The sequence below is a fragment of the Triturus cristatus genome, chromosome 3_2 (assembly GCF_964204655.1).
Source record: "Triturus cristatus chromosome 3_2, aTriCri1.1, whole genome shotgun sequence".
NCBI classification, from domain to species: Eukaryota; Metazoa; Chordata; class Amphibia; order Caudata; family Salamandridae; genus Triturus; species Triturus cristatus.
Window position 1 is genome coordinate 316,824,885 of NC_140584.1, and position 14,227 is coordinate 316,839,111.

The window sequence follows — 14,227 nt, forward strand, 5'->3', positions numbered from 1 at the left end:
GGGATACCTAGGACGAGTCTGGCGGCGGTGTTCTGTATTGTCTGGAGTTCACGGAGTAGGGACCTGTGGATGCCAGCGTAGAGTGTGTTTCCATAGTCCAGTCTGCTGGTGATGAGTGCATGAGTGACTGTCTTCCTTGACTCAGGGGGGATCCATTTGAAGGTCTTGTGGAGGATGCGCAGTGTGTTGAAGCAGCTGGAGGTGATGGCATTGACCTGTTGGTTCATGGTGAGTGATGAGTTGAGTACGATGCCGAGGTTTTTGCCGTGGTCTGAGGAGGAAGGTGGGCTACCGAGGGCAGTCAGCCACCAGGAGTTGTCCCATGCCGAGGGGATGGTTCCAAGGATGAGAACTTCTGTCTTCTCAGTGTTGAGGTTCAGGCAGCTGTTGGTCATCCAGACTGTGACGTCTTACATTAGTTTCTGGAAGTTGGGTTTGGCATTGGTGAGGTCTTTGGTGAGGGAGAGGATGAGCTGGGTGTCGTCAGCGCAGGATACTATGTTGAGGCCATGTTGTCAGACGATGGCTGTGAGGGGCGCCATGTAGATGTTGAAGAGGGTCGGGCTCAGTGATGATCCTTGTGGGAATCTGCAGGTGATTTTCGTGGGAACAGAGAGGAAGGGTGGTAGTCTGATCCTTTGGCTTCTTCCGTTGAGGAATGATCGGATCCAGTCCAGGGCTGTTCCATATATGCCGGTGTTGTGTAGTCTGGCGATTAGTGTGCAGTGGAAGACGGTGTCGAAGGCCGCCGATAGGTCAAGTAGAATGAGGGCTGCGGAGTGGCCTTGGTCCAGAAGGGTGCGGATGTCGTCTGTGGCAAAAAGTAGGGCGGTCTCGGTGCTGTAGTTGCTTTGGAATCCAGATTGGGACGGGTCAACTACGGTGTTCTCTTCGCTGAATCATCTAAATTCCCTGATGACTGTTTCCTCTGCAGCGAGATGGGACGGTAGTTCTTGAGGTCGGTTGGGTCCGCTGTGGGCTTTTTGAGCAGGGGCCTGACGTCTGCGCATTTCCAGTCATCTGGGAAGGTGCCTGTTCTGAAGGTGGTGTTGATGGTGTGTTGTAGTTCAGGTGCGATGGCGGACGCGGCTCTGTGGTAGATTTGAGGGGGGCAGGGGTTGGTGGGGGCCCCTGGGTGGATGCCTTTCATGGCTGAGATGGTGTCTTCAGTCGTGATCAGTGTCCAGTTGGAGATGGTGGGCTGGCTGGTGTCTCTGGAGTCGGGGGTTCAGCTCTGGCATCTGGTGGCTGGTTGGCTAAGTTGTCATAGAGATTTATGATCTTGGGGTGGAAATAGGTTCCAAGTTTGTTGCAGAGGTCTTGGGATAGGGTGATGTCTGTGGCTTCGCTGCGTGGGATGGTAAATTCCTGAATGACGCTGAAAAACTCCTTGGAGTTGGTGGAGTTGGCGAGGATTTTGTTGTGGATAAAATTCCCCTTGGTGGTTCTGATGTGGTTGTGGTAGTCTGTCATGGCGTCCTTGTAGGTGGAGTAGTTTTCTGTTGTCTTGGTGTTTCTCCAGTTCTTCTCCATGCGTCTGCAGGTGCGCCTGGCTTCTTGGAGATCGGTGGTGAATGAGGCGGCTTTCCAAGGGCGTTGCTTGTCGGGGTTGCGTAGCAGGGCGAGCTTGTCTGTGCAGTTGGAGATCCAAGTGTGGAGTCCTCTGGCTGCGTTGTTTGCATTGGTTGTCCAGGTGTGGTTGTCTCGGGTGAGGGTGGAGTTAAGTTGCTCATTGGTAACCTTGCTCCAGTTCCTTCGTGGTGGGCGTGGGGCTGGTTTGGGCGCCTTGGCTTTGTTGACTGTGAAGTGTACGTAGTGGTTGTCGGTCCCTGGCTGTTGCTTTGTGTGGCCAAAGTGAGTGCTGTTTCCTGCCGCGAAGATGGGGTCAAGGGTGTGTACTGCTCTGTAGGTTGGTGTGGTGATGAGTTGTTTAAGTCCGATGTCAGCGAGGTTGTCCCGGAGGATGGTAGAGTGGCGGTCGCTGGGGTTGTTGAGGTGGAAGTTCAGGTCTCCAATGAGTATGTAGTTCATTGAGGTGATGGCGTGGGGTGCGACGAAGTCGGTGATGGTGGTGGCGAAGGGTGTCCAGGGGCCGGGGGCCTGTAGACAAGGGTCCCTCAAAGTGTGGCGTTGGGGCTGGTCTGTATCTGGAAGTGCAGGTGTTTGGTGGCGAGGAAGGTTTCGCTGGAGGTGGTGAGACGGAGAGTGCTCTTGTGGGCGATGGCGAGGCTCCCTCCCAGGTGGTTTGGGCGGTCCTTCCTCTGGATCTTGTATCCGTCTGGGATGTCGTTGTTGATGTTGGGGGAGGAGGAGACGTTGGTCCAGGTCTCCGTGAAGAAGGTGATGTCAGGCGAGAGAGAGCCGAGTAGGTCCCAGATTTCCATGGCGTGTTTGTGTACGGAGCACACATTGAGGAGGAAGCATCTTAGGGTGTCGCCGGTTCTGGCTTCGAGGATTTTGTAGGCCGGGTTGGTGGTGAAGGGCTGGCGGCAGTGGAGGCAGGAGAACTGACCTTGGGTCGTGTTCGGCGAGGCCCGTTGGGTCTTCTGGTGTTGAGTACGAGGAGGGTGGTGGTGTCATAGCGGTGGATGGTCGGAGATCCAGGATTCGGCCGCCATTAAGTAAGGGAGGGGGGAGAGACGTGCAGCTGGGAGGTGGGAGCAGTCAGGGGGAGGGGTCATGGGGACAGAAGTGTCCACGGGGACGGGGGAATGAAAACAATTACCAGTGCAGCAAAATGGGCACAAAGGGAGGAGATAAGATATGTGAAACAATTATCAGTACAACAAAACGGGTGCAAAGCGAGGAGAAAAGATATGAGAAACAATTATCAGTACAATGCGAGGAGAAGGGATGAGAAAAAATATTACCAGTACAACAAAAGGGAAGCGTAGCAACGGGCACCAGGCACGATGCGGTCTTGAACCTTGCCTGCGAGGGATCAGAGGCAGAGCACAGCACAGTGGAGCTGCGGTGGAAGAGCAAATCTCAGATCGAGGGTCAGAGGTCTTGCTCTTGTTATATAGGATGATGCACAATGGTTATGGAAATGAAGCATGAAAACAGTATTAATTGGTGCTTCTATGCACGTCTCCAGATATTGCGAGGAGCTTAGAGCCTTGGACAGACAGGGCAAGGAACAGCCCTTGTCCACAAAGCGCTTTAGGTACGAAAATGCTCACATGGCTAAAAAAGCTGGGCCCATGACCCTCTTCGACTTCACCTGCACCATACAGTGTTCTCCCATGTGGAACTAACTCTGGTGCCGACATAAGGTTCTTCTATATTTTTGATGCTGATAGACACTCAAAGTCTGTCACCACCCATAGTCGAGGGTAGCTGCTGTACCCTCAAACTAGGCTATAGATTGGGGCAATGCTTGTGAGCACTGGATCTTGTTTGATACCCCTGGACAGTGGCGGTCCTCAACATTTTGAAGAGGATCAGCACCAAGACTGAGACTGCACAGTGCGAAAATGGCACATTACAACGCGATGTAAGACATTGCGTGCCATTACAACGCGGTTGTTAAAACAACCGCGTTGTTAGCACGCGATGTATTACATCGCAAGTCTTTACAACAACTTACTGTAGAGGGCACGCTAGACTTAGGAATAGTATTATTTACTATTCCTACACCAGTTTGCGCAACAGTAGGAAAGCTGTTGAAATTAATTTCTAATACCTGAGTGCCCCCTACTGGAAGTTGTTGTAATGACTTACTAAGTCATTACATCGCGTACTAACAATGCGTTTGTTGTAACGACAGTGTTGTAATAGCATGCAATGTAATGACAGCGTTGTAAATGCTGTTTCTCCACAGTGCTTGGTAAATGCACTCAAAACCTTTCCAAAAGGTTGACACTTGTATGCCTGTTTAAAACATAGTTACTTAGGCAGTGACTGGGATGCCCCCAAAAATACTGTCCTGTCTTGGTAACGGCTACTTCTATATACTTTGCAAACTCAAATAGCAGGTTTCTGAGTGACAGCAGAAGGGCGTGCAGGATTGCTGACATGGAGGATCACCTGTCACTACTTGCTTATTCACTCACTTATCGACCTATACAGTCTTCTCAGTGAGTTACATATCCACTCAAGAGATCAGACTGTAACCTAAATGCCACTCATGTCTTACCTGTTCATGTTCTGTGAGCAATGGAAGCTTGTAGCAGTCTGCCCTACTGAATCTGTTCCTCAGGGAATGGAAGATTGCACTTGCAGACTTTTATCAGAGAGGTAAAGCTGCTTTGCTACTGCCATGCAGTACCAGTTTTGTGAGAAAACAAAGCTTGCATGCTTGTAGTCCTGCTGCCTAATTTGTTCATATGCTGAGATAGGAAATGTTTGCACTACTATTGTCTTAGCTGTACCTGTTCTCTGAAGGAAGGAAGCTTGTACTGTTTTGGCCCCGTTCTGAAGAAGGGATTTATCCACTGCTGTTTCCCGATTGAAAAATAAGAGGCTTTATTGAATGCACTTGCATATAATATGAACCAGGGACTATTTCACAATATTTGATGTGAGATACATAGAAGTCATGAAGAAGGTCCTTGACCCCATAGGGGCAATATATACGAAGCATCCATGTCAACAATAAAGAGATTCAGGGTTTGTTGAATTTCCTATTTTTAATCCTTTAGTAGGGAGACACCAGTGAAAGTATCTTAGCTCACCCAAACCTAATTTTAATATAGGTGTTCCATTTTAACGAAAAGAGGGACAAAATTGTCAATATAAGGGGCATCACCCCGTACATAACTAAGAGATAGTGCACTGCGAAGTCATGTCGTTTTATTTACAGGTAGTACACATAGTTTACACGAGAGCAATGAGTACTATGTGTGTTCCATGTAAATGTTGTCCTTGCCCAAGAATCTGTAGTTACCAACATTTTTGCTTACGAAGTTTGATTTTTTACCATCTGCTGATGACAAAAAAGGATGCAATTGATCATCAAAATTCAAGACCTGGTGGAAACATATTGCAGGCGTGAAGCAGTGCAACTCTAATCTGCCACAATTAATGCACCACAATAAAAATAATGTGACTGTGTAAGCACAGTTAATGAAAAAACTCTGCTAACTACAGGTAAATCACAAAATTAGACCTATCAAACGTATGCGTGCATAGAGAAATTAGGTACATCTGTACTAGCAGATTGTACAAGTGACCAATAGTACTCCATGGTGCAGTACAGTGATAGATGTAGAACCCCCTGATGAAACATACCACAATAGACAGCTGAAGATTTTTCATCCAATTTGAATAAATGAAAATAAGGTGATTTCATGAGAAGCTTAATGGTTTCTAGATGGAGGTCTTCACTCTTTGTATGTTTATCTTTGATTATAGAGAGCTTGCAGCAACCTGATCTTTACATAGGGCCTGATTACGAGTTTGGGGCAGGGGAGCTGGCACAGCGTCTCCTCTGCTATGACAAACCTGTGCAAAACCACCCAAGAATCTCCGACCATATTACGAGTTGGAATTGCTCAACTCATAATCCAGTTGGTGGTTCTTTGCTATTCCCATGGCGGTGCCTGGAAACACAGGCACCACAATGCGAACAGCAAAAAACTTGCAGTATTGCATGGACCATAGTTGTGTGCTGGGCGAATGTTGCGGAGAGAAGGATAGAGCGAGTGCATGCTCAAAATGGTGGTTCTTCTATAGGTTCATTGTATATTTCCAGTGGTAAAGGAAGGTGCCAACTCCAGACACCACCCAGCAACCACTGACCGCTCCAGGACTCAGACACTTACCTCCTACCCCCGTACCTGATCCACTCCATACATTCCTCAACACCTCCTGTCCCTATAAGTCTGTGGCATGCAGTATTCACCCTTACATTATCAGGCTGTGCGCTCCTCAGCACAAATATCTATATATATTTTCTCGTGCTGGAAATTCTTTTTTAGTTATATTTCCCACCCTTGCATTCTCAGGCGTGCTCTAATAACCAGAAATACCTAAATTATGTGAAAGCACTGCCCTATCATCAATTTGTGATTCGTCAAAAGGCAGCGTTTTGGTCCACTTTAAACTACTGACTTTTTAACTCACCATATCCTTTGCTTTCAACAGCGATATGCTCAATACGAAATGTTGAATATTTTCAAGAAAACAATATTTATTTTTGTTTTTTCATCTAGAAGGGATAGTTTGTGTGTCCACTCGATGTTTATGTACCCGGTCGCACTGCAGCGCTTCACCTGCAACGCAACTGAGCCTGTGTTTTTTTGCACTGTGCGCAGTGCAAAGGTGCTGGTCAAAAGGGTTTGCAGAAACTCTGCCTGAGTGTTTATGAGGCAGGATTTCTTCTGGAAATCCTTGCGAAGAGCTGCAAAGGCAGAGATGGGGGACAGCAAGAGTCTTCAAACCAAAAATGTACCCGTCTGCCAATGCAGAAGAAACCCAAAGAAACCAAATAATGTTGTTGGGTGTCTTGAGATTCGTTGGAGGAACAAGCTTTTCTTTCCGTATACAACCCTCACTCACACTGATAGTGATATGCTTCATCATCGGGTTCATCCTGCCTGCTAAAAGCCAGGATGTCTCGACCCTATTCCAGGGACCTCTTTGTGTATGTATGCTCCTATTTATATAGTGACCAGGGGTTAATATTGAAAATTACGCATCCACGCCCAGGTATCTCTTTTTTAGAGGGGGTGGATGGACACTATAAAAATAATTGTACTTATGATAAATATGAGAGGATGAATCAAGGAGTACAATGGTCCTATGACCCTCAGCTTGTCAACATGTTTCTGCCCTATTCTTACTGCCAAAATTGGTCCAGGGCATGAATCAGGAGAAAAAGAAAGGTTACTATCCTGGTACGATTCTATGACTTCATAAACAAGAATGGCATGCACATGCAATTGCTTGTGAGCCGGGGAGTGCGGTACTACATAGGTATATGGCAGTGTCGGGACCCTTGCAATCTGTTTGACTACAGGGACAAACCAGCTTCCGCACCCCATGGGGCTTAAATAATACACCTATATGGTTTCCGTGTTTCTGGTACTTTCGTACCGTTTCCTGGACAGGTGAATAGCCTTCCTTGTCCCAAGCAAATACATGTTGACAAGCTGAGGGTGATAGAGATGGAGACAGATAAATGAGTGGTGACAAAGAGAGATAGTCGGGGGAGACCGAGAAAGCTCTGTGATGGTTATCACAGGACATATATGAAAGAACGAATGACACATTCAAACACTTATGAAACAAGTTATTGGGGGTACCACAGGAAGGAGTGAGGGAATTCACTTGGGCTACATGTTGTAGAGACCTCTATTTGGCTGGCAAACCATGCCCATTTTACACACGGGGTCTGCAAAACATACACTTTGCGAATGTGAATGCGCAATCGGAAGTCTGGGGATCATGCTGTCCTACTAATACTCAAAGGTGAGTTTTCTTTCAAGTGAAAGAAACCACCCGGAGGAGAGAGGAGACCTTCTAAACAGTTACGGAAGTTTCAGGTACTTTCTCCCAGAGCGTAAACTTCAAACCAATAAAGTACCCATCTGCCAATGCAAACAGGTACAATCAGTTGCATATCTCCTTGTTTATGCCTCACACAAATATCACCTTCCCTACCCACCATATATGTCACTGTATCTCAACACAAATCTCAATACCCCCCACTCATCCGTTTCAGTGAGTCTCTCTCTGAACCTCCCACTCATAACTGCCCGCTTTACCCATGCATTAAAAAGTCTCGTCTGCACTCTCCATTGACAGCACCCACAGTGCAAAGGCTATCTGATGTCACAATCTAAAGAAACCAGATCGCATCATCCCTGCTCTTAAAGACTAGCACTGGTCCCCAGTGGCACAGGGAATAAAGTTCAGACTTCCAGCGCCTGTTTCAAGTCATAGGCAGAACACAGCCCAAAGTATGGCCACTTCCCGTTCCTCAACTACACCTCCATTGAAACCTAAGACCTAGTAAGGCCAACCTGCTCTCACAAGACAAATGTAGTTGCAATTCCGAAGGAGACAGCATGATCCGGGCATTGTCAGCCCCAATGCCCTGCCATGAGAAATCAACCACACTTGCCATTTCACAAAGATCATCTGAAGACTGGTCTCTTCGATAAGTGTCTTCCTCCTATTCAGTAAGCACTGGTGCTACCGATCCCCTCTTAAAAGGGACAGGGTCCCTCAGAGCACACAAAGTCATCCCGAAGGTTGGATCCAAGAACTCGGCATCAGATCGAGGCCCTCCAAAGTCAAGAACTTTCTCATTGGCCTGAAGGGTTTATGCTTAAACAAGAACTACCTTCTTGAAAGACTCCTCTGAACAACAAAATGTTCACCTATCCTATACCAGCTGATTACAAAATCAATAAATGACTAAATAATTTCACACAGAGGTTAAAAGAAGAAGAACAACAGTCTATTTTTTTTCTTCAACCATAACCCAAGCACAGAGCTCTGGAGAAGTCCCGCCCGCTGGCCTCTTTAACATAGCACAGCATGCGAAGGCACATCTGACAACCATGACCAATCTATGGGAGAGGAGATTGCTCTCCTTCGATAGAAATTAGAGCCCTCCCAGCCATGCCATTGCTGATGAAAAGACGCCTTTCAGCCTCGGCAGGCTGCACTTGTGGTCAGACAGAAGACTTGTTTCTTTCTTGCTGCCCTGTCCACACTACCAAACATTAGGAGGGAAAACAACCAAGCACAGCCTCATCAAAGAACTGCTAGAGACCGAAGCTGAGAGCATTTTTTGCCTTTTCGGTGACATTTCTGGGGCCACCACAAGGCTCTGATCAAAAGCTGGACCAGAGTGGAAAGACTCTAACGAATAAAGTCCAGCCCTGAAATGCTTCCTTGGAGCTACAAATCCGGGATTATCACAAACTCTCAATCACATTTCCAGTGACTTTTCTGAGACTTCATAAGACATATAGGTGAACATGTGATCTAAAGCTGGACTACGAGAGAACAAAATTGCGACCAGCACTCATAAACCCTATGGAAAATATACTCATAAGCTTCCAGATGATTCTCTGTTTATTCAGCTTTTTGTGCTTTTCTTCTTTCTTTTTCTCTCCCTGCTTCTTTTCCCTATATTTGAAATAATTCCTGTATGTGTATTTAATATTGTAGTTCATGTGCCCAAGGAATTAATGGTGAAAGCATACGTAAACAAATTCTAAGTCAAACACCGTTTAAGAGACAGATGACGGTAGTACAACCACACACCCAAGACTCATTGATCGCAGTCACGGTTTGGAGAGTTCTATGTCACGACACAGAGGATAAAAAAATGGAGCGGTCAAAATACTGGCCACCACAATATTGCAAAAGGTAACTATAGGTAAGTATTGGGTTACTATTGAACTGCAGATCTATGTACCATGAAGATACGTGTATTGTCAACGCACATAGTAATTCTATACTTAACTACATATACTTACCCTCGTTATGTTGTGGTCATTTTCCTTGGGGTCTCACACCTCTCTCTAGATCTTTCTCTCATGTTTCCCTCAGTCTGCCACTAAAATATTTACTTGTTATCCACCTTGCACATCTCATTGGGTCGCCCAACATGTCTCTCAGAGATTCCTTTTCTCACATCTTTCGCAGAGCTCTCCCTCTGGAATATCTGTCTTGGTTTCTGTCTGGTGTCCTCAGCACATGTCTTACAGGAGTTTCTCTGCGCCATTCCCATACATACCTCTCTGAATGTCCCTACTTAGTTCTCACTGAGGGTGCCCCACACATCTCTCTGTGCCGTTCAACATTCTCGCCTCTGGGTCTCACCCTCACAACCTTCCTCAGACACCTACCATTCCTGGTGGACCCTCGGCTCCTCACCTCACTTCTCTCTCTAGTGCATCTCACCTCAGCCCCATGCCTCCCGATCTCCCTCCCTGTCCCTCCCCTTACCTGTCTCTGCCTTTCGCCGGCTCCTCTCTGTGGCTGCACAGGTCGGATGTGGCTATTAAAGGTGATGTGCAGGAAGAAACCAAGGCAGCCAATCAGCGTCAGAGCCTGCCTCGCCCCGAATAGACATCTCTGGAACATTGTATGGTTCTCGCGCCCTGAGGCCACTGACTGAATATTTTGCGCATGTTTTAGATGTTAACGTTGCAAATTATGCGTGCTTCAGCTGCACCCAGCGGTGAGAGGAGGGGGCGGGGGGACTTGGGGTGCACAGTGGGATGGGTTCTTATTTACGGAGGTGGACACGGGTCGGAGAAAGTGCAACATCTCCCTCCACCTCCAGATTGAGCGCATATTTGGCGCAATGCTAAACATCCCAGTGAGTTTACGGTCGTAGTTCAAGGTAGAGGGGTGCAGTGGAGAGTGTCGAGATTGTGGCCCCTTGGTTCCCCCCACGGGCCCTGTTAAGTTTAAATCGTACAAATGTCTGCCCTAAACATAGATCACAAGAAGAAGGCAACAGTGGGATGAGGGCGATCAGCCGATTACCCGGAACCAGGGCCGGGTCCTGGTCTAGCACGGGATACATATGAGGACTAGAGAAGGGAAATCGGATATGGCAGCGTGTGGCCTTCCCGAGGCATAATATGAAGCTTTATAAGAAGACATCAGGGCTGGGCCTGGGGCTATTGCAGGTAATGGGTATACAAGTGGGGCAGGGTACCTCAAGAAGCGGTAAATGCATCTGGAACAGGGAACGGGGCAGCGGCAAAGCAGCCTCTTATCAAAGCAAGGGTTAGGAAAAGGCGCTGCACTAGGGCAGTATTTGCGATTAGAGCCGGGCAGCCCGCGAGGACAGGTGGTTGATGCCTGGGACTAGGACATAATAGTTGCTTAACACGCCTTAACGTGCGTGGCACAGGGCAGGGGTATAGAAATAGGTCAGACCGAAACTCTAGAATAGGACACATGGCTAGGGCAGGGCAATGGCCTGGGGACAACCGCCTCTATCCAAAAATATGTAAAAATGTGAAAGTTTCAGTCTTCATGCGAACGACCAGTTCAGATGCAAAATGAAGAGTTTCGCTTATTTTCCGATTTTTTGAAAAAAAAGTAAAGGGGCATATTATCAACAAACGGCGTTAACATACCCATGTTCTGGTCGTCAACATGGGCTTCTATGGGAATTCTCTGCGGCATATTATCAAGCCCATTATCGCCGCTTAAAGCGGCGATAATTTTAACGCAGTGCTTGATAATATGCCCCAACGTTCGATGAAAAATTTTGCCACTGTACACACCGTTAGTTTTTGATCTTGTGTTACCAGATTAAGACCCCTAGACTCACAACTAAACCCGTTTACTTACAGGACTGTGTTGTTCTGGTAATGACTGATTACCAGTTTCTAGTGCAGATGAGATGTAATTTTGTGACAGATTACGATGATTAAAAATTAGTTTTGCAGTGCGGCGAGCTTTTTGTACCATGGAACTTCTCTGTGGTTGCTCCATGAGGGTGATTCCTGTTACCAGACAACACAGTAATGCCCTAGTACTGCTAGAGAACAACGTAGTTTTCAGTAGTTCAGCAGGTGCAGTGGCACCGGAGCCCAGAGGCCGTCATAGTCCCGCTGAACAGTCCTGCTGAACACTAATTTTTGATGTATTTTGCAAGTCAAACAGCAGGCAGGGGGCCAAATTCCATCCTTGTATTAGTGCCCTATGACTTCCGGCCCTTCTCAGCATGCACTTGAATGGCCTTTTTTACAATTCCAGGGTCCATCCTTTCAGCAGCGTTGTTCATCAATCTTTTGGTTTTGGGGCTATTGTTTGAAGTAGTTGTTGCCGGTAAAACAGCTTGTGTAGTGCAAAACTCTTCACTGACACCCGAGGGAGTCTACAGGATTTGATTTGCAGTCCTTTTAGGCAGTGGCAGAAGGTAACAAGCATTGATATAAGTGTTTATCCAGAGGTATTGGCTTTGCCAATGTCTTTAATCTATGTTGTAGAGCATGGTGGCAGCTGTGCAGCATGCTGAAAAGTTATGATAAAAAAAGTGTTATAAGCATTTTTGTTACCTTCATTATAACCAAGAAGACACTGTGTACAGCTAAATGACCCTATTAAAAAAAACTAACATAAAAAATGTCTTTCATTTTTTTTGTCCTAGCAAAGCTAGCAACTTCTTCCTGCCTACTCTATTGCTTGTTTGTCATAGCTTTTCTTTGTTATGGGGGGCATAAACAACGGGGAGAGTGAGTTAGGAAATAGTGCATGAATTATAATACAAGCAGCTGATGGACACTAGGGGAGAATCAACAGATGCCAGATTCTGAGGGCAGACTGAGGTGCTGCCAAGTGATGCTGAGGTGGTGGTGTGCTGGTGCGGAGGTGATACTCAGGTGATGCTGAATCTTACTCAGGTGGTGCTGAGTGATGCTGATGTGAAATTGGTGCGAGGTGATACTCAGTGATACTGAGGTTGTGCTGTGTGATGGTGAGATGGTGCTGAGTGATCCTGTGGTGCTGAGCCATGCTGATGTGGTGGTGTTGCACTGGTGCTCAGGTTGTGCTGAACTGGTGCTCAGGTGGTGCTGACCTGGTGCTCAGCTGATGCTGAGTTGGTGCTGAGTTGGTGCTGGGCTGGGGGGATGCTGTACTGATGTTGAGGTGGTGCTGCGCTGATGCAGAATTGGTTCTGTATTGGTGCTAAATTGCTGCTGAGGTGGGGCTACCCTGGTGTTGAGGTGGGGTTGCACTGGTGCTGAGGTGGGGCCGTGCTGGTGGTGGTGCACTACAGAGGTGTTGCTGATGCTAAGACGGTGCTTTACTAATGTTGAGGTGGTGCTGCACTGGTGGTGGGGTGATGCTGCTCTGGTAACTGAGGTGGTGCTGCGCTAGTGGTGGTGCACTGATGAGGAGATGGTGCTATGATGATGCTGAGATTTTGCTGTTCAGATGCTGAGGTGGTTCTGTGATGGTCCTCAGGTGAGGCTGAGTGATTCTAAGGTGGTGGTGCTGCACTGGTGCTCAGGTGGTGCTGAGTGATGCTGAACTGGTACTGTGCTGAAGTGATGCTGCGCTGATGCTGAGGTGGTATTGTTTTGATGCTAAACTGGTGCTGTGTTGGTGTTGAATTGCTGCTGAGGTGGGGTTGCGCAGGGGCTGAGGTGGGGCTGCTCTGGTGGTGGTGTACTGATATAGAAGTGGTTCTGTGCTGATGCTGAGGTGGCACTGTGCTCATGTCGAGGAGGTGCTGTGCTGGTGCTGAGGTGGTGCTGTGCTGATGCTGAGTTGCTGCTTCACTGGTAGCACTGGTGCTGAGGTGGTGCTGTGGTGGTGGTGAGGTTTTGTGGAGGTGGTGCTCAGGTGGTGCTGTGTGATGCTGAGGTTGTGCTGAGTGATGCTTTTGTGGTGCTCAGGTGGTGCTGAGTGATGCTGAGTTGCTGCTGCGCTGGCACTGAGGTGATGTTCTGCTGAGGTGGTGCTGCACTAATGTTGAAGTGGTGCTGCATTGGTGCTGAGTTGCTGCTGAAGTAGTGCTGCACTGATGACGAGGTGGTGCTGTGCTGATGCTATGGTAGGGCACCGTTGGTGCCTAGTTGCTGCTGCACTGGTGGTGGTGCGCTGATGATGTGGTGGTGCTACTCAGGTAGTGCTGTGCTGATGCTGAGGTGGTGCTGTGCCGAGGCTGAGGTGGTACTGCACTGATGCTGTGCTGAGGTGGAGCTGAGTGATACTGAGGTAGTGGTGTGCTTGTGGAGAGGTGGTGCTAAGTGATATTGACGTGGCGCTGAGTGATGCTGAGGTGGTGCTGAGTCATGCTTTGATGGTGCCGAGTGATGCTCAGTTGGTGCTGGTGCTGAGGTGATTCTGCACTGGTGCTGAGGTGGTGCTGCGATAATGCTTAAGTGGTGCTGAGTTGCTGCTGAGTTGCTGCTGAGGTGGTGTTGCACTGATGCTGTGGTGGGACTGCACTGGTGCTGAGTTGGTGCTGCAATGGTGATGGTGCACTGATGCAGAGGTGGTGCTGTGGTGCTGATGAGTGATGCTGAGAAGATGCCGTGCTGGTGCTGTGGTGGTGCTGAGTGATGCTGTTGTTTTATTGAATGATGCTGTGCAGGTGCTGAGTGATGCTGTGGTGGTACTGAGTCATTCTGAGTTGGTGGTGGTGCTGAGCTGGTGCTCAGGTGTTGCTAAGCTGGTGCTCAGGTGATGTTGAGTGATGCTAAGGTGATGGTGTGCTGAGGTGATGCTGCACAGATTCTGAGGTGGTGCTACGCTGATGCTGAAGTGATGCTGCATTGGTGCTGAGTTATTG

General features: G+C 47.9%; 1 protein-coding gene across 1 annotated transcript in view; it reads right to left on the reverse strand.

The window, feature by feature from the left end:
* LOC146857262 (uncharacterized) overlaps positions 1–9,961 on the reverse strand; it is a 107,627-nt gene extending 97,666 nt beyond the window's left edge. Inside the window, exon 1 of the mRNA XM_085647773.1 lies at positions 9,910–9,961. The gene's annotated coding sequence lies outside the window, so the exon portion shown is untranslated. The remainder of the gene's footprint in view (positions 1–9,909) is intronic.
* Positions 9,962–14,227: the final 4,266 nt, after the last annotated feature.